A 24,394-nucleotide genomic window follows, 5' to 3' on the forward strand; every position below is an offset into this window, starting at 1 on the left:
TCGGTTCTGGTGGTGACTTCCTATCGGTTCTGGTGGTGACTTCCTATTCCCACCTGGCCTCTGAGGGCCACGGAGGACACTTTAAAAACCACTGCCTTGGGGGCCAGCATTGTGGTGCAGCGAGTGAAGCCACCGCCTGCAGAGCCGGCATCCCGTATGGGCGCTGGTTCGAGTCCCGGCTGCTCCACTTCTGATCCAGCTCCCTGCTAATGCCCCTGGAAAAGCAGTGCCTGGAAGAAGCTCCTGGCTCCTGACTTTGGCCCTGCTCTGGAGTTGAGGTCTGAGCTGCACCATCCAGGGCAGAAATCCTTACCTTAGCCACCAGGATGCAGACCGTTCTCGGCGAGGAGGGCCGGCGAAGGTTTGGCTTCCCAGAGGGCAGCGTAGCGCTTTACGCTGAAGAGGTGGCTACAGGAGGTGTGTGTGCTACCACCCAGGCAGAGTCTCGCGTTACCAGCTCCGGGGAGGGCCTGGTTCTCCATGGAGAGCAGAGCCAAGGGCTGCGAGGTTGTGGTGTCCAGGCAGCTCCGAGGATGGGGGCTAACTCCATGGCTTGTTGATGGCCCAATGACCCACATTGGGGACTCTATGTTGACCCCACCGTGTGCCCTGTCCTGCTCAGACAGGACGTGCCGGGCACCCAAGTGAAGATCACGCTGCCTGGGACCTGAGGGTGAGATCGGCTCCAGAAGCTCCTGCCTGACCGCCATGCGAGCCTTGTGCAACCCACTGATGGTGCCCTGCCCACTGCCCCATCTCGGAGCAGAGGGGTGGGAAGCCCTGGCCGGTCCCCATAGCAGCTGTATCGAGTCTGGATGCTACTCTGTAAAGATCTTTAATAAATTCTTTGTACAAAGACAAAAAGGATTTTTAGCTTTATATACAGACACTTAAGGTTGAATTTCATGGAATTTTCATGTATTATAAAATATTATTCTTGGGGCTGGTGCTGTGGCATAGAAGGGTAAGCCTCTGCCTGCAGTGCCGGCATCCCATATGGGTGCTGGTTCCATTCCTGGCTTCTCCACCTCCAATCCAGCTCCCTGCTAATGTGCTTGAGAAAGCAGTGGAGGGTGGTCCAAGTGTTTGGACCCCTGCACCCACATGGGAGACCTGGAAGAAATTCCTGGTTCCCGGCTTCGAATCAGCCCAGCTCCGGCCATTGCAGCCATCTGGGAAGTGAACTACCGGATGGAAGACCTCTCTCTCTCTCAAGCTCTCTCTCTCTGTACCTTTGCCTTTCAAATAAATAAATAAATCTTTAAAACTATATTATTCTTTAGGTTTTTAAGCAGTTTTAAGATGTCAGATGCACTCTTACTTGTGTTCATACAAAAGCACGGAGAGGTGGGTTTGGCTTTGGAGCTGTAGTTTGCCGACGCCTGTATTAAACCGAATGTCCCCATGTCTGATGCCTCCTGCACAGCCAGGCTTGTCGAGATGCCAGTGAATGAATGATTGATGAATGACTGAGGTGTTGAGTGACTGCCACTCAGAGCCACAGTTGCGGGCATCAAAAAAAAGTTCATGGAAAATGAGAATGTCTATTTTGGCACAAAGAGTTGAAACCCATGCTTACTTTTTCATAATATGCTTTGCTCATGAACTTTTGGAAGACTCGCATGCGTGGTTTTCAAATTTCTTTGCACAGAATAAACGTATATTTTAATCCCATTTCCGTGAACTCTTGTGGCAGGCAGATTGCAGATTCCTAGGTGGTTTTGGAGAGGCTGGCTCGGCTTCCGGGAAAATTTGCATCTAACAGGAGGAGGCAGGGATTGCTGGTGAGTCAGAGGGACCAGAGAAACGTCTGTAAATTCCACCTGCTCCGGTTCCCCGTCATTCCCAACTCATCCAGCAGGGGGTGCCAGGGGATCACTTTCCTCTGGGTGTCTGGGTGCCTGGGAGCCAGGGAGATGCTGGGAGGTGGCTGGGATGATCCCCGGGTGAGCTGTCCAGACCTTGCTGGATAAGGGGTCCCCTTTGCAGGAGCCGGCAGAAAATGACAATGCCACGGCCATCCTGGAGTTACTGGTGTTTTATCCACCACTCCTTTTGGTTACTGTGTGGGTGTTTATAGAAATGGTAGGAAGAAAAGCCAGGGCTTTTTTTAGTGAAAGTGTTAATGACAAATACCAGCAAGGAAGGAAATGTCATTTGGGCTGGGCTTGGGCACTGAGGACCACACATGACGCCCTCTCAGTCGCTAAAACTGAGGGAGAGCTGCAAGGTGCGGGGGCCCTCACTGCCTCTGCTCTCCTGGTGGGTGGGCTTCCTCACGGCCCTCAGTGTCCCCCTCTGAAGAATCGGAGGGAGACAGGGACACAGTGAGGGCCCTGGTGCCGGGCAGAATTTTCAAAACATGGGGTTCATACCAGAGGCATCAGCATCACCAAGGAGCTTCTTAGAAATGCACATTCCCAGGCCTGGAGCTGCCAGTCTGGGGTGGGAGCCAGCAGCCAGCCCCTAACAAGTCCTCCAGGTGCACCAAATGCACCCTCATGTTGGGAACCCCGGCCCTGTTTCCAGCCTGCATTGGCATTGGAATCACTTCACTTTTTTTTTTTTTTTAAAGACTGTATTTATTTATTTGAGAGGTAGAGTTACAGAGGGAGGGGGGTGTCTTCCACCACTGGTTCACTCCCCAGATGGCTACAATGGCCATGGTTGGGCTGATCCGAAGCCAGGAGCCAGGGGCCAGGAGCTTCTTCTGGGTCTCCTATCTGGATACAGGGGCCCAAGGACTTGGGCCATCTTCTACTGCTTTCCCAGGACATAGCAGGGAGCTGGATCGGAAGAGGAACAGCCGGGACTCGAACTAGCGCCCATGTGGGATGCTGGTGCCATGCTGGCTGCTCCTCTGGTTTTTAAAAGCTCCGATGTGGAGGCCACATCCCAGGACAATTATGACAACATGCTCTTGAGTGGAGCGTGAGATCAGAATGTGTGAGTGTCTGTGTGTAAAGTATGTGAGTGTGAGAGTGAGTGTGTAAGCGTGAGAGTGTATGTGTGTGTGTATGTGTGTGTAAAGCTGCAAGGTAGCCATAATGCTTCCAACACAGCCAAGGTCAAGACCTGGTGGTGCTGTGGGAAGTGCTTTGAGGTCAGACAGACTCAAGTCCAAGTCCCAGCTTTGTCAGTTATGGATTGTTTGACCTTAAACCAGACACACCAAAGGTCCTCTTCTATTAAAATCGAGATAACCTTTCCTCTCTTGCAGAATGGCTTCCACGGGGAATGGGGGCGGTGTGTGTATGTCCCATGTCTGGAAGCTCCCGGGCCACCCTGGCGCCTGGCAGGTGTTTTGTACAGAATGGCTCCCACGGGGAATGGGGGCGGTGTGTGCATGTCCCATGTCTGGAAGCTCCTGGGGCACCCTGGCGCCTGGCAGGTGTTTTGTGCAGGATGGGTCCCACTCCCATGAGCTTTCAATAGATGGGACCACATCACGGTCCCCTCTACATCCCCAAGGAACAATCAGTATCTCATTTTACACATCCCTGGGGAGTGCTGAAGTGGGGAGGGGGGAGAGAATCTTCCATTTGCTCAAGAGTTTGGGCCAGGTCCAGGCCAGGAGCCTGGAATTCAACCCAGGTCTCCCATGTGGGTGGTAGGGACCCAAGCACTTGAGCAGTCACTGCTTCGTCCCAGTGTGTGCATTAGCAGGAAGCTGGATTGGATATGGGGCTGAGTGACTCAAACCCAGGTCCTCTGATACGGGATGGGGCATCCCAAGAGGCAGCCTCATTACTATGGCGAACACCCACCCCAAGCTGCTGGATTTTCTTTTAAAGATGTATTTATTTATTTGAAAGTCAGAATTATAGAGAGAGAGGGAGAGATGGAGAGAGAGAGCGAGAGAGAGAGAGAGAGAGAGAGAATCTTCCACATGTTGGTTCACTCTCCAAATGGCTACAATGTCTGAGGCTAGGCCAGACCAAAGCCAGGAGCCAGGAGCTTCTTCCAGGTCTCCCACATGGGTGTAGGGCCCAAGCACTTGAACCATCTTCTACTGCTTTCCAAGGCCATAGCAGAGAGCTGGATCGGAAGTGGAACAGCCGGGACTCGAACTGGTGCCCCTATGGGATGCTGACGTTGCAGGTGGCCAGCTTAACTTACTATGCCACAGCTCCAGCCCCAGGCTACTGGATGTGTAACCTGACAGTTAGGGTGATCTTTTTTGCCTTCTCATAAATCCAGTGAGCCTTGATGTCCGTTTAAATAAAAAAATGCCCAAACTCACCTTGACATTTAGGAATCTGTCCTGATACAAACAAAACAAATGTGTGTAAGGGACTTATTGCTGCATGGAAACACAACTTTAACAGCGGGTTGATAACAGAATAAATGATAGCACATGCAGTATTACCGAGTGCCGTGAAGCGTGAAAGGCTCTGAGGTGGATCTGTACGGGCTGACCTGAGAAGAGATGTGCTCCAGCAAGGTCTGGACAGCTCACCCGGGGATCATCCCAGCCACCTCCCAGCATCTCCCTGGCTCCCAGGCACCCAGACACCCAGAGGAAAGCGATCCCCTGGCACCCCCTGCTGGATGAGTTGGGAATGAAGTGGAAAAGCAAATTGCTGAGTCATGCTGAGTCATGCCTGCACTGTGGCTCCTGGTACTCACCCTGAGGAAAAGAGGGCTCCCTATGCTGTGCCAACTCACCTGTGTGCAGAAGGCTGAGCTTAGAGCAACGTACCCCGGGCTGTCTTTTTTTTTTTTTTTTAATAAAGATTTACTTATTTATTTGAATATTTGAAATGCAGAGTTACACATACAGAGAGAGAGAGAGAGAGAGAGATCTCGCATCTGCTGGTTCACTCCCCAAATGGCCTCAATGTCTGGGGCTGGGCCAGTCCAAAGCCAGGAGCCAGAAGCTTCTTCAGAGTCTCCCACGTGGGTGGCAGGTGCCCAAGCACTTGGGCCATCTTCTGCTGCTTTTCCAGGCTCATTAACAGGGAGGTGGACCAGAGTGGAGCAGCCGGGACTCAAACCAGCGCCCACCTCGGATGCCAGCATCACAGGCAGTGGCTTAACTCTCGGTGCTACAGTGCTGGCCCTGGCCCAGGCTGCTTGTAGGACTGGAGAGAGGAGACCCAGTCACTCATTCATTCAATCATGTTTTCTTTCAAGGCCTGGTGTGTACGGTATTCTCTGTGCCAGGCGCTGTGTGAGCCATGGGGATGTGGCAGGTAACACAATAGGCCGAGTCTCTGCTTTCATGGAGCTAGAGTGACCAATGGTCCTGCTTTGAGTCTTGCAGGAATGGCGTCCCGGGCTTCCTCTCCGTCTTGGACCAACAGGAAACAGCTGTCACCTGATGGAGCGTGTATGTTGGCGGGGGTGGGGGTGGGGAGGGTGCAGACGGACCAACCTGGGGAGACGGCAGCTATTTTGCGGGACCAAGAGCCGTCTTGGAGCTCTCCGAATCCACGCACGGTGAGGCCTTCCCAGGCTGACGGCTTCCCGGATGGGAGTGGGGGTGCCCTGTGCATTCTGGCCGCCCCGAGGGTCCTTGGCCAGCTCCGTTTTGCTGAGCTGGTAGCGGGACCTACTTTGTTAATTAAGAGTAGACGGCGAGCTGTCCTCGTGCTTTGATTAACCTAATGGCCTGCCCAGCACGACGCAGATTGAGCCGAAGACTCACAGCAACTGTTAATGGAATGATTTGTGGGGCTGTTCGGAAGCACTTCCCGTTATTAGGCGGCTCAGCCGTTCCGTAACCGCTTGGCAGCCGAGCCGGCCGGAGCCGTGGCCGCAGTGAGCCCTGGGCTTTGGGCTTTCAGCTATGACTCTTCATCTTGTGGTAGCGCTGGAGAGGTTGATGGCCTTTTCAGCTTCCACCCAATTTGCTCTGCCTTGGAAGTGCAGCCAGAATTCACCATCTGAGCGCAGGGGCTGAAGCAGGTGTCCCTGCCCTGGTCCCAGAATCCTCCATCACGAGGTCCTGCTCTCTCCTGCAGCTCTGCCTTGGGCTTTCCTTGGTGCACCTGCGTGGCTGGACGTGCTGGGGAGGGCGGAGCTGTGGGTTGAATTCTGTCCTCTCAGATCCTAACCCTGTGCCTGTCCATGTGACTTCATAGGAAACAGGAGGTTTGCAGTGATCAAGTTAGGGTGAGCCCTACGCCGAGGTGACTGGTGTCATTATGAAAAGGGTACATCTGGACAGAGAGACAGACACGCATGCAGGGAGAATGCCATGTGAGGCGAAGGTGGAGATTGGAGGCACGCGGCTGGAAGCCACGGAGCCCGAAGATGGCCAGCAAGCCCCCAGAAGCTAGCGGCTGGGCATGGCACAGAGTTCTAGCATTGGTCTTGGACCGCCACCTCCGGAACTGGGGGACAATACAGTTCTGTTGTTTAAGTCACTTGGTTCATGCCGCTCTGTTTTGGCAGCCCTAAGGGGACACCCTTGCATCAGCCATCAACAGGAGTTGGTGGGGAACGACCCCAGCTCCCTGGCTGTCCCCTCTGTGTCCCTGGTGTGCACACGTGTACAGACCCCAGTGGGCAGGTCAGGAAAGCTTCTTGCCTGGGCTGGACCCCTGGCACACGGGCTGGTGGGCAGTCGCCCTTGGCTGTGTGGTCCCCACTTGCTCCTCTGCCCAGGTGGTGTCGAAGTTCCTGCTGAGGGGCACCTGTGTGCCAAGGCCCAGGCAAGACCACATGCCCTTGCTTCCTTCTGGGCTATGGGTTTTGGCTCACTCAGGGCAACAAAGCATCATCTTTCTGGTCCAGCTCTGAGGTCCAGGTCCTCGTCAGTGGCTCTGTCACTGCTCTCGGAGGCCCCAGTGGCCACTTGGACGCTCCTTTCAGGAGCCAGGAAACCCACATGGGCTCAGCTCGCCCTGTCCGTGCTTTCCTCTAGGGGACATAGCTGGCCCTGGTGGTGGGGTCCAGATCTCTACAGGCCACACAAGTGTCCCTGCTGTGACGCTGGTCAGCACTGACCACAGCATACATTCCCCCAGAGTTCATGTGTTGGAAACTTAAGCCACCAGTAGGATCTCTCGTGCCGAGGGATGAGCCAGCAGGAGGCCCCCAGCAGACGCCAGCACCTTGACATTGCTCTTCCCGGCCCGCAGAGCTGTGAGAAATGCATTTCTTTTTCTCTGAATCACCCAGTCTGTGGTTTTCGGATACAGCAGCTGGAAACAGATGGAGATGGCAGCCCTGGCAAAGGAAGGCAGGCCTGCTCCCTAAGAGGCACGGTGGGCTCGGGTCTTTGAGTTTTGAAAATTGCACCAGTAATAAACGAAGCAATGGAAAAACTCAACCCAGGCGCATCGCATTCGGAGTCAGCAGCAGAAGCTCCTCTTTGCCGTGTCTCCCGGCGATGCTTCCTCTCCCTCAGACTTATGTAAATGTGGGCACAGCTGCAGGTGCACAGCCATGGCTGTAGGTGTGGATTGGATGTCGATACGGACACACGTAGGTACAGATATACAGAGACCTAGACAGACACAGGTAAGACAAATACATGGTTATAGGGGCTGACGCCGTGGCTCACTAGGTTAATCCTCCGCCTGCAGCACTGGCATCCCATATGGGTACCGGGTTCTAGTCCCGGTGGCTCCTCTTCCAGTCCAGCTCTCTGCTGTGGCCCGGGAGGGCAGTGGAGGGTGCGGGTGTCCCAAGCGGTGCCTCAGCTGCTGCCCCAGATGCCCACCTTGGTTTAGTGCATTTTGCAAGGTGAATGCTACTTTCCTGTGTGGTCTGCACTTTGTTCTGTCGCTATGCGGTTGTTTTGGGGATCTTCCGGGACCAGGATGACTATGCCCGCACATTTGTTTGAACCACTTCCCCATTAATTGGCAAGGAAATCATTCCCGATTCTTTTTCACGACACAAGCACAATTTACACTTAGGTCTTTACAGATCTGTGCGAGTGTATCTGTAGGACAGATTCTTCGACGTAAAATTTCTGAATTAAAAGGTAAGTGTATTTCAAGTTTTGGGTGGTACTATCAAGCTGCCCTCCAAAAAGGTTGACCCAATTTGTGTTCCCAGAGTAATTTAATTTGCATATTAAAAAGGGCTCTGCCCTCGTTTTGTACTCTGGCGAAGTGGGACAGATCAGTTACATGTAAATAGGTTATTACGGAGCAGGCAGCTCCCACGTGGCGATGCTTTGTTGTTTATCTCCAGTGCGTGCACTTGAAAGGGAGAGCAAGCTGCATTTCTGGAATACATTTTAAGAACTTAAGATTCCTCTGACGGACACAAGACTTTGCCTTCTTCCTGGGTGATTTGGAGTTTGTAGGATTTTGCTCCGTCAGCAGTAGGTGATTCTTGCAGAAGCTTGGCCAAATGCTAACATCACCGAAACTCAAGAGACGAGAAATCTGGGCTTTGGGTTCTTTCGGCCTCCTGGACTCCAGCAAATGACCTCCGGCTTACACTTGTGCTGGGAGTTGTGAAAACGCAACGTGACTTTCGGGCTGACCCCCTCCAGGGGAGCTCTTCACTCTGCTTCTTCCTGGTTTCTCCTGAGGGGACCCCCGCCCTGGCACGCGGGGTCGCCTTGCAGCAAAGGGGTTTGCTGTGGAGCTGTGTCTGGGTCTCTACCCTACGGCGTGGGACTGGCCATGAACAGAACAGATCCTTCTGATGAGGGAAAGCTTAGATAATTTTAAGTTCATGAGCCGGAAGCCACACCCTCTTAGCTTTGTGTTACCATGTTCATCTACCTGTCAATCAGGGGACCCCTCCCCAGGAAGTACCGCCTCTTACCCGGGTCATGGGGGTGGTACCACGTAAACACTTCTGGTTTTCTAAGCTTATAAAAAGCGAGGGCGCTCGAAGCCCATGCTCAGGATGGACTCAGGATGCACAGAGCCGGGTATGGTCATTCCCTTTCTTTGTCCCCTTTCTCCCTAAATAAAGCCCTGATGAGCCTGTGTGCTTTCTCACTTTGTAAATAAAGTTTATTACACTGCATGCCGTGTTTGGGCCTGTAATTAGAATTCTTTAAGTAAAAGGCAAGAACCTGGAGACTCAATTTAGGCCCCTTTGCAGCCCCTAAGACTTGCAGGTGGTTGGGTGCCCTTGCTACACGTGTGCTGAAGAACAGGAGACACGGCTGCGGCTCCACGGGAACCAGCCGGACTCGGGCTGTCGCCGGATGGAGACGAGTCCGCGGCTAAGGAACCTGGGTTCAGAGGTTGTCGGTTGGCTGTTGAGGACGCGAGGCCCGAGGGAGTTCACACAGGTAGGTGTTTCCCACGCACACGGGAGAGCGCAGCCACAGCAGCTTGTCAGCATCCGGACGGAAAGGGAGAATCAGGTAAGTTAAGGTTTCATTTTTATTGTATGTTTTGCTAAGAACACTGAGTGTGGTCATCGTGTGTATTTTCTAAAAGTTCTGGGAGTGAGTTGAGGACTGCTGGAGGAGTGCGTCATTCGAGAAGGGCCAAATAGCGGTTGTTTTGCTCCTGGAAAATGAGGCTCATTGACGGAGGGGGCCGGTTTACAATCGTCTGTTGATGGACGGCAGGTGAGGGTTTTGTGCTTCTGCAGAGAAGCAGCCTGTGGGACGTGGACGCAGAGGGAAAGGGCTTTATGATGGGAACTGGATCGTGGGGGAATGGGCATGGAGACGTTCCCCCGTGTGCACCGTGAAAGGCGGCCAGATGGAGACCCGGGAGAGCCGGGGGTGTAAGTTCCGGTACAAAGACCAGCAGGCCCAAGACGCGGGAGAGTGGAAGTCCAGCTTAGCTTCCAAGGCGGGAAGAGCTTGGCATCCCAGCGGGCAGCCAGGAGATCTCCCTCGTTTGTGGAAGTACTGGGGATTTTGTTACATTTGAGTCTTCAGCGGTTTGGATCAGGCCCACCCAGGCTGGGAAGAGCACTGCTTTTTTTTTTTTTAAGATTTATTTATTTGAAAGGCAGAGTTACGGAGGGGGGTGGGGGGAGAAGGAGGAAGGGAGGGAGGGAGAGAGAGAGGTCTTGCAACCCCTGGTTCACTCCTCAAATGGCCACAACTGCTGGAGCTGTGCCAATACAAAGCCAGGAGTCTGGAGCCTCTTTCATGTCTCCCACTTGGGTTCAGGGGCCCAAAGACTTGGGCCATCTTCTACTGCTTTCCTAGGCCATAGTAGAGAGCTGGATCAGAAGTGGAGCAGCCAGGACTTGAACTGGCGCCCGTATGGGATGCTGGCATTGCAGGCAGCAGCTTTACCCGCTATGCCACAGCACTGGCCCCAGGGCAATCTGCTTTGCGCAGGTGACCTGCTTTGGCCTAGTGGTTAAGACGCTGGTCGGGACACCTGCATCCTATATCGGAGATCCTGGGTTCGATTTCCATCTGTGGTGCTTCATTTCTGCTTGGCTCATGCAGACTGTGGGAGGCAGTAGGTGATGGCTTAATCGGGCCCCATCACCCATGGGGAAGATCTGCGTTGAGTTTTCAGCTCCCTGTTTGGGCGTGGCCCAGCCCTATCTGTTGCGGGCATTTAGAGAGTGAACGAGTGGGTTGGAGCTCTCTTTGTGTTTCTGCCTCTCAAATAACGAGTGGATGGTGATGCCATCCAAGAACACACGCACAGGAAAACTCTGGGCACCCCGGGGACCAGTCTAGCTGACACACAAAATCAACCCTCCAAACCTGGATGCAGGATGCTGTGGGATTTTTCTGGAAGATGCAGGCCGTTATTCTAAGAAGCAATGGGGGACTGAGGTGGGATTTAACCCCGTGATGTATTAGATTGGAAAGAGGGGTGGGTCACAGGCATCAGAAACGGAAACGTCAGAGGCTGAGATGAGAAGGGCCCACGGTGCAACGCAGGACACGGTTCACAAAAACATCCCGGCTTGCTCGGCTGCCCTGGTGGAGCCAGAGGGGCCTCGCCAGGCAGCTCGGAAGGGAAAGAGGAGGTGGCAGAGCTGAGCTGGAACCGCCAGGGACCCTCGTGCTGTGCTGAGACTTTCATGTGCACGAGGACCCCAGCAGCCTGTTAAACATGCAGAGTGCAGGACTGCACCCCAGAGAGCTGGCCCCAGTAGATCCTGGCAGAGCCTTGGATTCTGAAATTTTAGGAAGCACCTGGATGTTACTGGGGCAGGTGCAGAAAGACCCGGTTTAGGGTAAGAAGGAGGAAGCCCTGAGTCTGGGTGGCTTCACAGGCATGAGGGGTGGGAGGGGTGGTTGTGCCGGGGAGCTACGAGGCATGAGATAGGGCAGGGAATAGCTGCGTAGACCATGCACGGTGGATTAGCAGGAAAATGTGGTGCATTCTGTAAGCGCTCACTGATGTCTGGCCCTGTGGGCACCTAAGACCCCTGCCTACCTCTGCAGCTCCTGGCTCCAGCGAGGGCCTTTGCAAACCTGCCTCCCTGAGGCTCTGCATTTGCTGTTCCTTCAATTCCCCCATCACCTTTGTCCATCCACTTAACTCTTCCTAAAGCCTCAGGACCCTGCTCAGGTGTGATCGCTGCTAGACCAGCTCTGCGTGTGCGTATGGGTCAGCTGGGGAGTCTTATGATGATGCATTGTGCCCCAGCAGGTGCACAGGGGGACCTGAGTCCCTGAGGATGCTGCCGGTGTCTGGACCACACTGTGCATAGCAAGCTCCCGGAAGGCTGCCTCAGTCTCCCCTCTCTGGTGCCTGCTGTGGTTGGGAATATTTCTCATTATGTTTTTCTTCCCCATCTCTCCCACTGTGAACAGAACATACTGCCCCACGCCATTGATGATGGACTTGACTGTGGGACTCATATTAGCCAGTGGTCTGTCTGCTGATGTGACCTGAGTGAAGGCTTGCATGGCCATCACAGCCATGCAGATGGTCACTGGCACTGCAGGTCCCCAAGGAATCAAAGACAGACGGAGCAGCGTCCACTTAGCTCCTGCCGGGGCCTTGCAGCCTGGTGGCATGGAGTGGAGCTTCCCCACTGGCGTGTGGTAACAGTCGCTCGTGGTGTATGCCTCTGAGCTTTGGATGGCTTATCAGGTGGCGGTAACTGGTGCATTTCTTGTCTCTTGGCTCTCCCATCCGTGTGCATGCCACCATTACACTTACTAAGAGCAGTTATGTGGGGCGAGCAGGCGGCACTGCGGGTCAGCAGTCACGGCGGAGTCTGGGTCCCCGCCCCCCGGCATTGCTGAGCCGGCGTCCCCAGTGCACGCAACTACATGGAAGTTGGATGGAGATAAAACAACATCTGCCAACCTGAAATATCTTTCCCTGGGAATATTGGTCTTGCAGACTACTGGTCTGGTTCTAACTGTGAGTTATTCTAGGACTTTAAAAGAGGAGGGTCCACGTTCCCCGTCTTCCACAGCAGGGGTTATTGGTGAGCTTCTGCAAAGACGACACACGTAGTCTAGGCGCAGCACACAATGGGATTCTTAATAAGCCCCTGTGAACACTTGAACTTGCTACTCCATCAGGGGTATATACCCTTCAGAATAGTTTACTCTGTGGCTCTGTCAAATCTGGCTGCAGCTACTTAGCAGGCCACGTATCAGCTGAAAGGTCTTTCAACAGCGTGTTTTCTGCAGCAAGGCTTAGTAAAAAATGAGGTGTGTACCAGCGGCTTTCCCTGCTAATTTTGATGATGGGGGTTGCATTTGCTCAGCGGCCCTCAGATTCTCAGGAGCTGGATTCCCAGGAACTCTGGGCTGTTCTCAGTTTGTCGGCCTCATGGCAGTTCTCGGCACATTTTCCAAGTGGCTTTGCTGGTGCTTATTTTGAGAAAATCTTAGTATGGATAAGAAACACTGAGCTTGGTTTGTTTGGAAGTCTGGTTGGATTAATGGCTGTATATACATTTATGATGGAGAACTGGTGTCAAAGAACGGATTTTTTCAGGGATATAACCAATGGACCAGGATATTGTTCTTCCGGCACTTGGAGGCTATTACTAAGTATGTGGATGATATTTTAAAAGGATTTGCAACATCTTTGTCTATAATATTATCAACACTGATACCCTGTTTTGGCTATGGGGTTTTGTGCCCACCAGTGTCTTTTTTCCTTGGAGCCATCCTTGTAATAACAGCTACTTTCTTGTGTGGTCATGATCCCAAGCCTGCAGGAAATCTCACTAAAGCATAGTCAAAACTGCCTTTAACTGGTTTTTCACAAGGGTGCACTAGAGATCTCAACATTAATCTTGCATACAGGGCTTCTACAGATTCTGTGACAATCCCATCATGCTAAATCTGATCAGATTTTTAAAATGGTTTGAAAATACACAGGTGGACTGTATATGTGACAAAATACATTACATCAAGAACTCAAAACATGAAAGCATTTCCCAGGATTAGAATTAAAAGAAATATGGGAGGAAGATTGAAATCTGAGTTTAGCAAGATCGTACCGTTCTGATTGCTGCAGAAATGTCCACGCACTGTTTGCAAGGGCACACAAATGTCCTAAATCAATTTTTACAAACTCTATGTAATCTCACTGAATTTTTTATCTGACTCTTCCTGTACAGTTCTGTCTAATCACATGGAATATTTGAAGTTTGAAAATTGTAATTACCTGTGATGCTGTGAAAAAATAGAAGCCTGATTTTGGGGAAAAAAACATTTCACAGATCTGAGGCTTTTATATTTATACAAAATGTTACTAAACAAGGGCTACTAAATGTTACCTGTTGAACTACACGAACATTGATTAAGTACTACTCTAGGTCTAGTTTGGTAGAGAATCCAGTTCCTATTTAGTGTAGAAATGTCTTTCTCCATAGGCTGTTGAATACTTAGAGGAGCTGAAAGGAGTCTGGCTACTCCTGTGTAGCACCATTGACTTCTGTGCTAATGGAGGTGCCCCCTTCTTCCACTTCTTTTCTATAAGTCAGGTGAATCCTTACTATTGGTTTAAATTCAATTCATGTGTATTAGTTACCATTAAAGTTTAAATTGAAAGAGATGAAATATTCATTTGGTAATTTAACATAAAATTATTGCCTAATACCTCCATTTGGAGAATTTTGAATTATCAATCATACACTTTATACGTTAGGAAGTTTTTAAATGAATATTTTATTCATTGCTATGTAAAAACTTTGTTTAATCTACAATTGTTGAGAAAACAGCCAAAAAAGTAGTACACATGTCAGTAGACTGAGACCATAATGACTTTTCTTAGAGACATTTCTGATTGCTCTATTAGATTATTTTACATGAGTCTATGACTTTAAACTTAAGGCTAGTCAGAAGTTTTAAACCTCTTATAAAACCCACTGACCCCAGTAATACTCTGGGTACATGGCTGGGAGAGGGTCTGACTTTGCTTTCTGTGTCTCCACAGAGCCCCTGGGAAGGAGCCACCATAGTGCTTTAAAACCGTGGCTTTTGTTTTTCCTTTCAGCACTGGAGTTGAGGATGCAAATTACATGAGTTACTGAATAAGCTGATTCAAGGGGCGAGAATATATTATAAATAAGTTGGTGAGCAAAAATGCCTTCTGAAGTCGGAATATGGGCTCAATCTAATTATTAACAGTTAATTTAATTATTGACTGTAGACAGAATTACCTGTTGAGTATAAAAAGTATTTCAGTTTACTTTTTCATTCATGCTGTATAGATGTTCTAATTGACGTGAAAACTATAATATATATAATATTATAATGTATAATATAATATATATTACATAATATATATATGTGGTTAGAGAGACCTGTTGACTTCGCCAGATGAGGTTCAGGTGGGCTGAAATTACACTATCTTGTTCCTTCACCTAAATTTCTGCCTGACGGGTGCTGGGATCTCATAAGCAGCTATTGGGTAGATCAAAGAAAGAACAAATGAACAGATAAATGGACTTAGGAGCCCCAGTTCGTCAGCCACCCTGGGATTCCCCACTGTGGCTGTTTCTTTCTTTTGAAAAACTGCTCTGATTTTAGTAAGAGTCAGTTTTTAATTTCTGCCACAAACACATAAAAACACAAACATTGGAGCCGGTGTAGCCTGTAAAGCTGCCGCCTGCAATGCTGGCATCCCTTAGGGGCGCTGGTTTGTGCCCCGGCTGCTCCACTTCCAATCCAGCGCCCTGCTAATGTGCCTGGAAAAGCAGCAGAAGGTGGCTCAAATGCTTGCATAGATTGATGCATTCAGGGTGACTCCAAGCCTGCACCTGCTCCTCGGCCCCCCTGAAGCAGCTTCCCTTCCTGCCCTCATAGAGTTTTCCTCTCTCCCTGGTGGTGCACAGAGCAGGGATAGGGACATGACATGTTAATTAAAAGTGCTGCTCTAGGGACCGGCATTGTGCCACAGTGAGTTGAGCCCCCGCCTGTGATACTGGCATCTCCTGTGGGTGCCAGTTCAAGGCCAGGCTGCTCCACTTCTCATCCAGCTCCCTGCTACTGCACCTGGGAAAGTAGCGGTGGATGGCTCAGGTGCTTGGGCCCATGCACCCATGTGGGAGACCCAGAAGAAGCTCCTGGCTTCCACTTGACCCAGACCTGGCCATTTTAGCCATCTGGGGAATTAACCAGCAGATGGAAGATTCTCTCTCTTCCTTGTCTGTCCTCCTCTCTCTCCAACCCTCCCTTTCAAGTAAATAAAAAATAAATCTTATAAAATGCTGCTGTGTCACTTCAAAGTTTCAAGGAGAGAGCTGCACTGAGCAGAGAGTTACCGTCTAGGAGACACTGGGTGGCTTTTTCATGTGCCGTGTAAGAGGGTCTCTGTGTAGTAGGACCCACTGAGCTCCTCTGCCTTCCCACACAAAGGCGTCTTCTCTCCTGCCTTCCCCTTCTCTCTGCCTCAGGATAGGCACCCTTGCTGGATAAACATGTAAGACCTCTCTTTGGGTCCTCTTCCTAGATACCATAATTGGAGAAAGTCTCCACCCTTAATCCATTAACTATTAATGTAAGACTTTGAGGACAAAGCTTCCAACACATGGGCCTTTGGGAGACACCAGACTATTCAAACCGTAACAACCCCCAGTGACTCAACTTTCTGCTTTGCCTCTCAGGTAGACTTGGATTTTCTCCACTTGCACTGTAGCCCTGGAGGTGCTTACCCATTCCTGCCCCAAGGCTTCTGTTCTCCCCTCCCACCTAAGCCACATCCTCTGAAGCTCTTGTTGTTCCACGTTAGCATTGCCCGACTCCCCTTGCTGCCATCCTCTGTAGACTCCCTGGTCATTCCTCATTCACTAACAGCCTTCCCTGTCTCTGTGTCTTCCTTCCTTGGTAACGTCAACATCCATCTTGATCAGTGGCTCGTAGCCCTGACAACATCAGAGTCACCTAGAGCTCCTCCTGAGACCAGTTAACTGGGAATCGGCACAGTGGGACCCAGATGTTGGCATTAAAACAAGACATCTTCAGGCTATCCTTCCTGTATGCAGCGTTGAGCACTGCTGGGACACAGGATCTGCTCACTAGCTTGATCTCTCAATTCTTTGGCCTCCTTAGCTTCAATTCTCTTTCTATGGCCTCCTATAGTCAGTGACTGCTGCAGTTGAACCCTGGACTTTGTCATCATTGCGACGTTCCAGTCTGCGGCCACCACTATCTGTTCTGCTGGTTGACCTTCCTCCAGCTGCTGGGCTGCCAATCCATTTTTACACCCTTCCCCTACTCATGTTTACTTTCGTCTGTGTTCAACAGACTTGGGCTCCATAACCCAAAAATGAAGACTAAAACTACTCAGCTGTTTGCCTGTATATTGTTTCAGGTCTCCCCTTCCTTCTTCAGCTCCCTGGTACTGCCCATGCCCCTCTTACCACATAATTCACAGAGACAGCGGATCACAGATGCACTCACATGAGACCGTCAACTTACCCACACCCATATTCTCTACCTTCCATCCTATGACAAAGAGAGACATACATGTGCACACCGCTAGCTGAGGTCAACATGTCTCTCGGACTCTAGAGCTCACTTTCTCATCTCAATGCTGTTTCTTCCTCTACACCATCAACATCTCTGCAGGCCATTTTCATCAGTATCACGCCTGATGGACACAACTGGTTCCTTCCCCACGATAATTTCTCCTGTGTCCACCTCCATGTCCAGGAACATTCCATCCCCCTTTCCCCCTAGCAAGCTGTCTCAAAGCTGTTCAAAGTCTATACCTCCTCATCTCTCTTTCCTCTCTTCCATCTACTCCAATCAAGCTTTTGACCCTTCTGAAAGGGACCTCCACCTTGCTAAGCACAGTGGTCAATTTCCTTTCTTCATGTTATGAGGATAGAAGCTGTTGATCACTTTTCCCTGCTGAAAGCACCTCTTCTTGAGACTTCCAAGACACCATCTCCTGTCCTGCTTCCTTCTGTGTTAGCCACTTTTCCTTAGTCTCTCCTTGCTGGCTCCTTTGCCATTATATGTCTAATTGTGTGCAGCCCCCCCAAACCTGGCACCCAATTCTCTGGATGTGCCTTTTCTCTTCAGAAGGGATCCCGAGTCTTTATCTTGGTCGTTAGACCAGGTACATGCAAGATGGGAAAGACCTGTTGGCAGGGATATCCTAAATTCATTTTTTGGATTAATGAAAGGAACCAATGCAGAGTCTATGTGCCACTCATCTGGGCATTGAAGACAGTCTGCCTAAGACTCTGGTGGCAGATGGAATGTGGTTGAGAATTGTTATATGTTGCTGTTGACCTGCAGGGATAAGTTTTTGAAAAATATTTATTTATTTATTTGGAAGACAGAGTGACAGAGCGAGGTCTTCCATCTATTGGTTCACTCCCGAAAGGGCACACTGGCTGGAGCTGGAACAATCCAAAGCCAGGACCCAGGAGATTTTTCTGGGTCTCCCATGCACTTGGACCATCTTCCTCTGCCTTCCCAGGCCATAGCAGAGACGTAGATCAGAAGTGGGGCAGCCAGGACTCAAACTGGTGCCCATATGGGATGCTGGCACTTCAGGAAGTGGCTTTACCTGCTACGCCACAGCATTGACCCCAAGGGATAAGTTTTAACATACTAAGATTTCATAATTTTTTACAGGCTTCAGCCTTTAGATACGGTGGGAAGTGAAACACAGCACAGTGTCCACCATGAGATTTATAAAAAGGAGACAGGATAGGCAGGCAGGCAGGTGGAGAAATCATAGTTGATTCTTTTCTTGGCTTCCTGGAAGTGGAGACATGTGGGGAGCTACAAACAATAGGGAGAAGACTGGTAGTTTTCATCTTGTGTGTTCCTTTACAGAGATTGACCCTATGTCCTTGTCTGTTGGGCAAAATACAATAATCTGTGTGGCTTATAAAAACACAGATTGATTGCTCACAGTTCTGGAGGCTGGGCAATCTAAGACCAAGGCACCAGCACATTTAGTGTGTCTTTTGGGGACCTGTCACACTGAGGATTAGGATTTCAACATATAAATTTTGGGGGGACTATGTCTTCTTGTGTAGAGTCACTGCCTTCTAACACCTCTCTCCTCAACAGAGATATGATCAAGGCAAGTTCCTTTTGGGTTGGAGGTAGATCCTTGGATGTAGTGCCCTCCAGAGACTGTTGGGATGGGGGTTGCATCTCTGGTGTTGGAGGCCCTTTCTTGAGGAGTACCAGCCTGTTCTCTGAAGTGGGAAAGACCCCAGGGAGAAGGAGAGTGGCCACCTGGTTAGGATTACAGGCTGTGAAACTAGATGACCCAAGTTCAAATCCCAGCTTCATCAAAGACCAGTTGTGCCCCTGGGAAGCTGCTCAGCATCTCTGCATATCCTGGTTCATATCAGTTGGGGCATTGACAAGGACAGGATCTATCTCACAGGGTTGTGCTGAATAGCAAGTTTCTGCTTCTGTTATTAGTGAATTCTGTTATTCATTATCAGTGTGACCTTGGGCAGGTTCCACAGCCTCGGTCTCATCCTCTGAACAGAGGGTGCTGCATAGGACTTCATAGGACTGTGGTCACAATAAGGACAAGGATGGCCCCATCGGTGGGTGCATCATTGGGTGCTCAAGCAGTGTTGCTCCTCTCCAAAGACACGAGTGGGCTGAGTTCTGGAAATGTGTTCCCAGGCACGTGTTTTGAACTAGAAATGCCTTTTCCAGTAACTGCTTTCCAATGTACTGGTGGTGTCCCAAGATAGCCTGCCACATTCTGTTTTTGAGGTTGGGAACATTTTCATTATAAAATGTTTTAAGCCTTCAGAACAGTACAGGAAATAATATGACACCCCTGTATCTACCCTATGGAGTGAACAGATGCTAACATTTTGTCATATTTGCTTCAGATTTCTCCTCTGAAAGAGGAAGAAAGTGTTACTGCTACACTATCACAGAGCTATTTAATTAAGAAAGTAGCTGAATTCTGTTCTGGTGAGTAGTTCTGTGCCTGGTCCTGTGTGTGTACTGGGGATATTGATTTGAGGGGGCTTTTTGTCTTCTGAGGTCATCATCTGGTGATGGAGTCAGATACGTTGTCAGACAGTTTTCCTGCATTGAGACAGGTGGACATCTGTGAAATACACAAGAGCAATGGTAGTGACATCTGAGATTTATTGATTTATTTTCATCTGGTAGAGAGAGTGTGAGAACACTATCTTCCATCAGCTGGTTCATTCATCAAATGTCAACTTGGCCAGGCCAAACTTGGGAACTTGGAACTCAATTCAGTCCTCTCACACGGATGTCAGGGAACCAACTACTTGAACTGTAACCTGATGCCTCCCAGGGTCTACATGAGCAGGAAGCTGGAATTGGGAGCCAGATCTAAGACTTGAACCTAGGTCCTCCCTTGTGGGATGCAGGCATCCTAACCGGTGTCTTAATAGCTGCCCCAAACCCTGCCCTGCAACATGTGAGCTTCAGAAAGGATCTGGGCTTTGGGCTTCAGGGAAGATCTAGTTGGTGCTTTACTTCTTGTGTTTTATGTTCTGTTTTAAAATTTTTTGGTTAGAATGTAGTAATTGTATATTTTTATGGGGTACAGGGTAATACTTTAACACATATAAACTGTGTAAACTGATTGGATCAGTTAATTGGCATTCTGATTTCCTTTTCTTTGTTTTGAGGAGCTATTTGCGCCTCTTGTTGAGTTTTTCATACAGCATGCATGCATTTCTATGAATTAGTCGCCCCTCTGAGTTTCTAATAATTGTTTTTAGTGAGCTCCAACGTTGGGTTCACCCTGCCATAGGATGGGAGGGGAAGATGCAGGAGGCTGGGCGTGGAAGTGTCAGAGAAGGAAGATACCACGGAGAGCTCTACTGGTATCAGAAGGAAGAGATGGTGTGATGCCCCCATGTGAAGCTGCCCGTGAGTCTATCCACAGGGAGGGATTCTTGTTTCCAGGGCAGGGAAAAGAGGGGCAGGTGGGGTCATCCTGGGAGGCTGACTTCCTGACTTCAGCTGAGTCCAAGGAGTCAGGGATGCCTTTGAGCCAGTAGCATCAGCACCAGGAAGCCAGAGGGAGATTGGCCGGAATTTGTGAGTGGAGAGATTTGCTTTATGATGGAGAGAGTGCATTTAGGGAGGCACAAATCTCTGTCAGACGAGAGGTAAGAAAGGTGAGAAGAGAGCTGTGCATTCCCACACTGCGCTGAATCCTTGCAGGACTCTTGGAGGTAGGAGTTAAGGGAATGCTGATGTTGCCAATGCTTGGGCTAGGGCAGGGCTCGTGGGCGCTGACCTTGGTCCTGAAACAGGTTCTTTTTTTTTTTTTTTTTTTTTAACTTTTATTTAATGAATATAAATTTCCAGTGTACAGCTTATGGATTACAATGGCTTCCCCCCCCCCATAACTTCCCTCCCACCCGCAACCCTCCCCTCTCCCGCTCCCTCTCCCCTTCCATTTGCATCAAGATTCATTTTCAATTCTCTTTATATACAGAAGATCAATTTAGTATAAAGATTTCAACAGTTTGCACCCACATAGAAACACAAAGTGAAACATACTGTTTGAGTACTAGTTATAGCATTAAATCACAATGGACAGCACATTAAGGACAGAGATCCCACATGGGGAGCAAGTGCACAGTGGCTCCTGTTGTTGACCCAACAAATTGACACTCTAGTTTATGGCGCCAGTAACCATCCTAGGCTGTCGTCATGAGTTGCCAAGGCTATGGAAGCCTTCCAAGTTTGCCGACTCTGATCATATTAAGACAAGGTCATAAAAGACAGAGTGAGGATAGTAACCAATGATCCTAAGAGTGGCATTTATCAGGTTTGAACAATTATACAGCATTAAGTGGGGAAGAGGACCATCAGTACACACAGGTTGGGAGTAGAGCCATTGGTGGTAGAGTAGAGGTTATGATTACAAAGGAATGAGGCCCAAGTGCACTAGACAGGGCCTAGAACAAAGGACAGAGTCATTATTAGAGGAGCTAAGAAAGGTGCTGTCTAAGCTACAATGAAGTTTTCTGATTGAGAGGCAAATAGAACCTAATAGAAGGGGCTTGATAATAATCTGGTGGGCTTTAGGCCTTGTAAATTCAGAGGCCCAGACCTATCTATCTCTTCACATGGGGTATATCCTAAGGGAGGTGTGAACCTCCTAGGAGAAGGCACTCTGTTGACTTTCATTACTTGGCTGGCCTGGGAGGAGAGCTGGCCAGCTAAAGGCAGGGGGCATCTCTAACAAGAAATTTACAGTTCTGTCTGCAATGTTGCTGACCCTACTTGACCATCCCCTCAGCTGCAGTGGTCACTTTGGAAGTTGGGCTGAGTGAAGGGCTTTTCAGCTTAGAGCCAATAAGATCTGTGGCTCTGACCTGGGCATCCTTCGACTCCAGGGCAGGTCCATTTCCAGTGATCCAACTCTTGGCAGAGCTGCCAGGGCTCTTCATAAGCTGACTTCTGCTGAAGCCCAGGCTTACCACATTGAAAGCCACTGCAGTGGACTGGCCTGTTGGGTCTCCTTGAGGGCAGATCACTGTACAGATCAGCCATTAATAGGCCTGCCACCCATTGCACTGATGCCGAGCTTTCTTTTCCTCCTGGTTTGTGTTAAAGCAGACCAGAGGATGCAAGTCAAGGGAGTGCCTAAGTCCCATCTCTAATCTTCGGTGGCCTGAACTACAAGTCTATAGTCACAGGCATGTTCTGTAGTAGTTTTTCTAAGGTAGACAATGCCCATGAGGAAAATTATATTCTCACTTTAAAACTTTCTTTCCCTTTGGTCTGAAAGGGAGGTTTTTTCTACTTACTGTATACTTCGCTGATGGTAAAGTAAATCTAGCTATGAGATTATTATTTAAGTTCTTATTTTGGCTATGCTATTCCAGAAAAATGTTAGCCATCTCTTTTATAAGGTCTAAAGATTAAATTGTGCGTCCTACAGATTCCTTCATAATAGAATTAGTTTCCTACCTTGAAGAGAATAGAGAAATGAAAGAACAAGTTGGGCTTAGAATAGAGAAATGAGGGAGCAAGTCCTAGATCGCTTGCTGACAATAGCAATATTACATGAATACTTAGCAAACCGTTTCAACCATTAGATAACAACTTAAGAAAACATTTACCAGAAGGTCCAATGCCTTCTATAAATTTTAAGAATCATGTATTTGAAAACACCTCTTAAATATCTAACATGGTGTAGTTTGTTTAGTCAGTAAACTTAAGCACAACCATCTAAAATGTTTTTAGTTTCTTTCTACCAATAAGTCTAAAACATATGATACACAGATTCAGGTCCCACAAATTAAAATGTATCTTTGATTGATTTTAGCAGCTTAAATTTATGGACAATCTTATCTATAAGCCATTTAAAATAAAACTCTTAATAAAATTTCCCCATGTGGACATACAATATGTACACACATATAATATAGCATAATAGACCAATATAGCAATTTTAATAATAGCTTTTAAAGTCTTTAACTCTTTTTGTAGATTGCCAATTGATTTGAATTGCTTTTTCTTCTTAGTAACCTCAGTTAACCATACTTTCTCTCAGTTGGTACTGTTAATACATTATTGGCTTCATCTGTTTACAGAGCCATCCCAAAGTACTGAATACAATAAAAGTGGCTGGAAAAAGTCCATAGGAACCTATAGGAGGACAGCTAAACACAGAACCAACAACGCTTTAGTTTTATGAGCAGCAGATCATATATAACTGTGGATGACAAAAGACTTTAAGTCGCCATGTTTAAAATTATAAACTCATCAACCAACAAGAGGCACTTGCTTACTTCACAGTATTTTTGAAAGCACCTGTAGGATTTTACAAGTATTTAACCCTTTAAGCCTCTGGGGCTTTCTCATTAAGATAACTATCATGTCTAGTAACACAAGATCATTAGACTTTTTAATTCTCAAACATTTGTATTAATAGCATTTTCCATTATAGAAACTTAAAGTCTGGTACCACATCACATCTTGACAGTACTTCTAATATACTCCAAATAGACTGATTAGTTGGTGTCTCTATAAGATGAGAGACGTAGGTCCTTCGATTTTTTCAGTTGGGCCCAAACTGGAAAAACCAAAGTCCTGGATTTACTGGAAATTTTAGAGACCAGATTGTTTGAAACTTTGATTTTTTGAATGCCTGTCAAGAATGCCAAGAAGGCTCAAAATCCAAAATATCTGGTTGAAATAAGATTTCTTAAAATCATGACATAACATAGACCAAATTTGATCATTGTTACAAGGTGATTATTCAAATTTTTGAAAAAAGCACATATTTAAATAACCCATAGCTCTTAATAAAAGTTCAGCTGTTTTTGAACAATTAGAATTTAACAGACATCAAGAGAACCTAATAGATTACTTTAACACATTGCTTTAACGGAGCATCAGAGTTTAATTCTATGTCAAAGAGAAATTGAGCTTCCTGTGATCTTTTGCTGTGAGGTTTCCTTCCTTTACCTTCTTTCATATTGGTGACCATGTTTCTGTGTTTCTGTGTGTAAGACATCTTTAAGTATCTTTTGCAGGGCAGGATGAGTGGCAACAAATTCTTTCAGTTTCTGTTTGCTATGAAAAGTCTTAATTTCACCTTCATTCACAAATGAGAGCTTTGCAGGGTATAATATTCTGGGCTGACAGTTTTTCTCTCTTAGTACCTGGGCTATGTCTCACCATTCCCTTCTAGCTTGTAGGGTTTCTGATGAGAAGTCTGCTGTGAGTCTAATTGGAGATCCTCTAAGAGTGATCTGACGTTTCTCTCTTGCACCTTTTAGGATCTTTTCTTTATGTTTCACTGTGGTGAGTTTGATTACAACATGTCGTGGTGAGGATCTCTTTTGGTCATGTTTATTAGGGGTTCTATAAGCTTCCTGTACTAAGATGCCTCTGTCCTTCTCCAAACCTGGGAAATTTTCTGCTAGTATCTCACTGAAAATGCCTTCTAATCCTTTCTCCCTCTCCATGCCTTCAGGAACTCCTAGAACCCGAATGTTGGGTTTTTTAATAGTATCCTGTAGATTCCCGACAATATTTTTTAGATTTCTAATTTCTTCTTCTTTTCTTTGGTTTTCCTGTTTCCTTTCCTGTTCTCTGTCTTCTAAGTCTGATATTCTC

At 48.3% G+C, this 24,394-nt stretch overlaps 1 pseudogene; it reads left to right on the forward strand.

The window, feature by feature from the left end:
• The first annotated feature begins 326 nt into the window (after positions 1-326).
• On the forward strand, positions 327-13,061 carry LOC133751067 (UDP-N-acetylglucosamine transporter-like; annotated as a pseudogene).
• The last annotated feature ends 11,333 nt before the right edge of the window (positions 13,062-24,394 follow it).

The sequence above is a fragment of the Lepus europaeus genome, chromosome 21, assembly GCF_033115175.1.
Source record: "Lepus europaeus isolate LE1 chromosome 21, mLepTim1.pri, whole genome shotgun sequence".
Classification (NCBI taxonomy): Eukaryota; Metazoa; Chordata; class Mammalia; order Lagomorpha; family Leporidae; genus Lepus; species Lepus europaeus.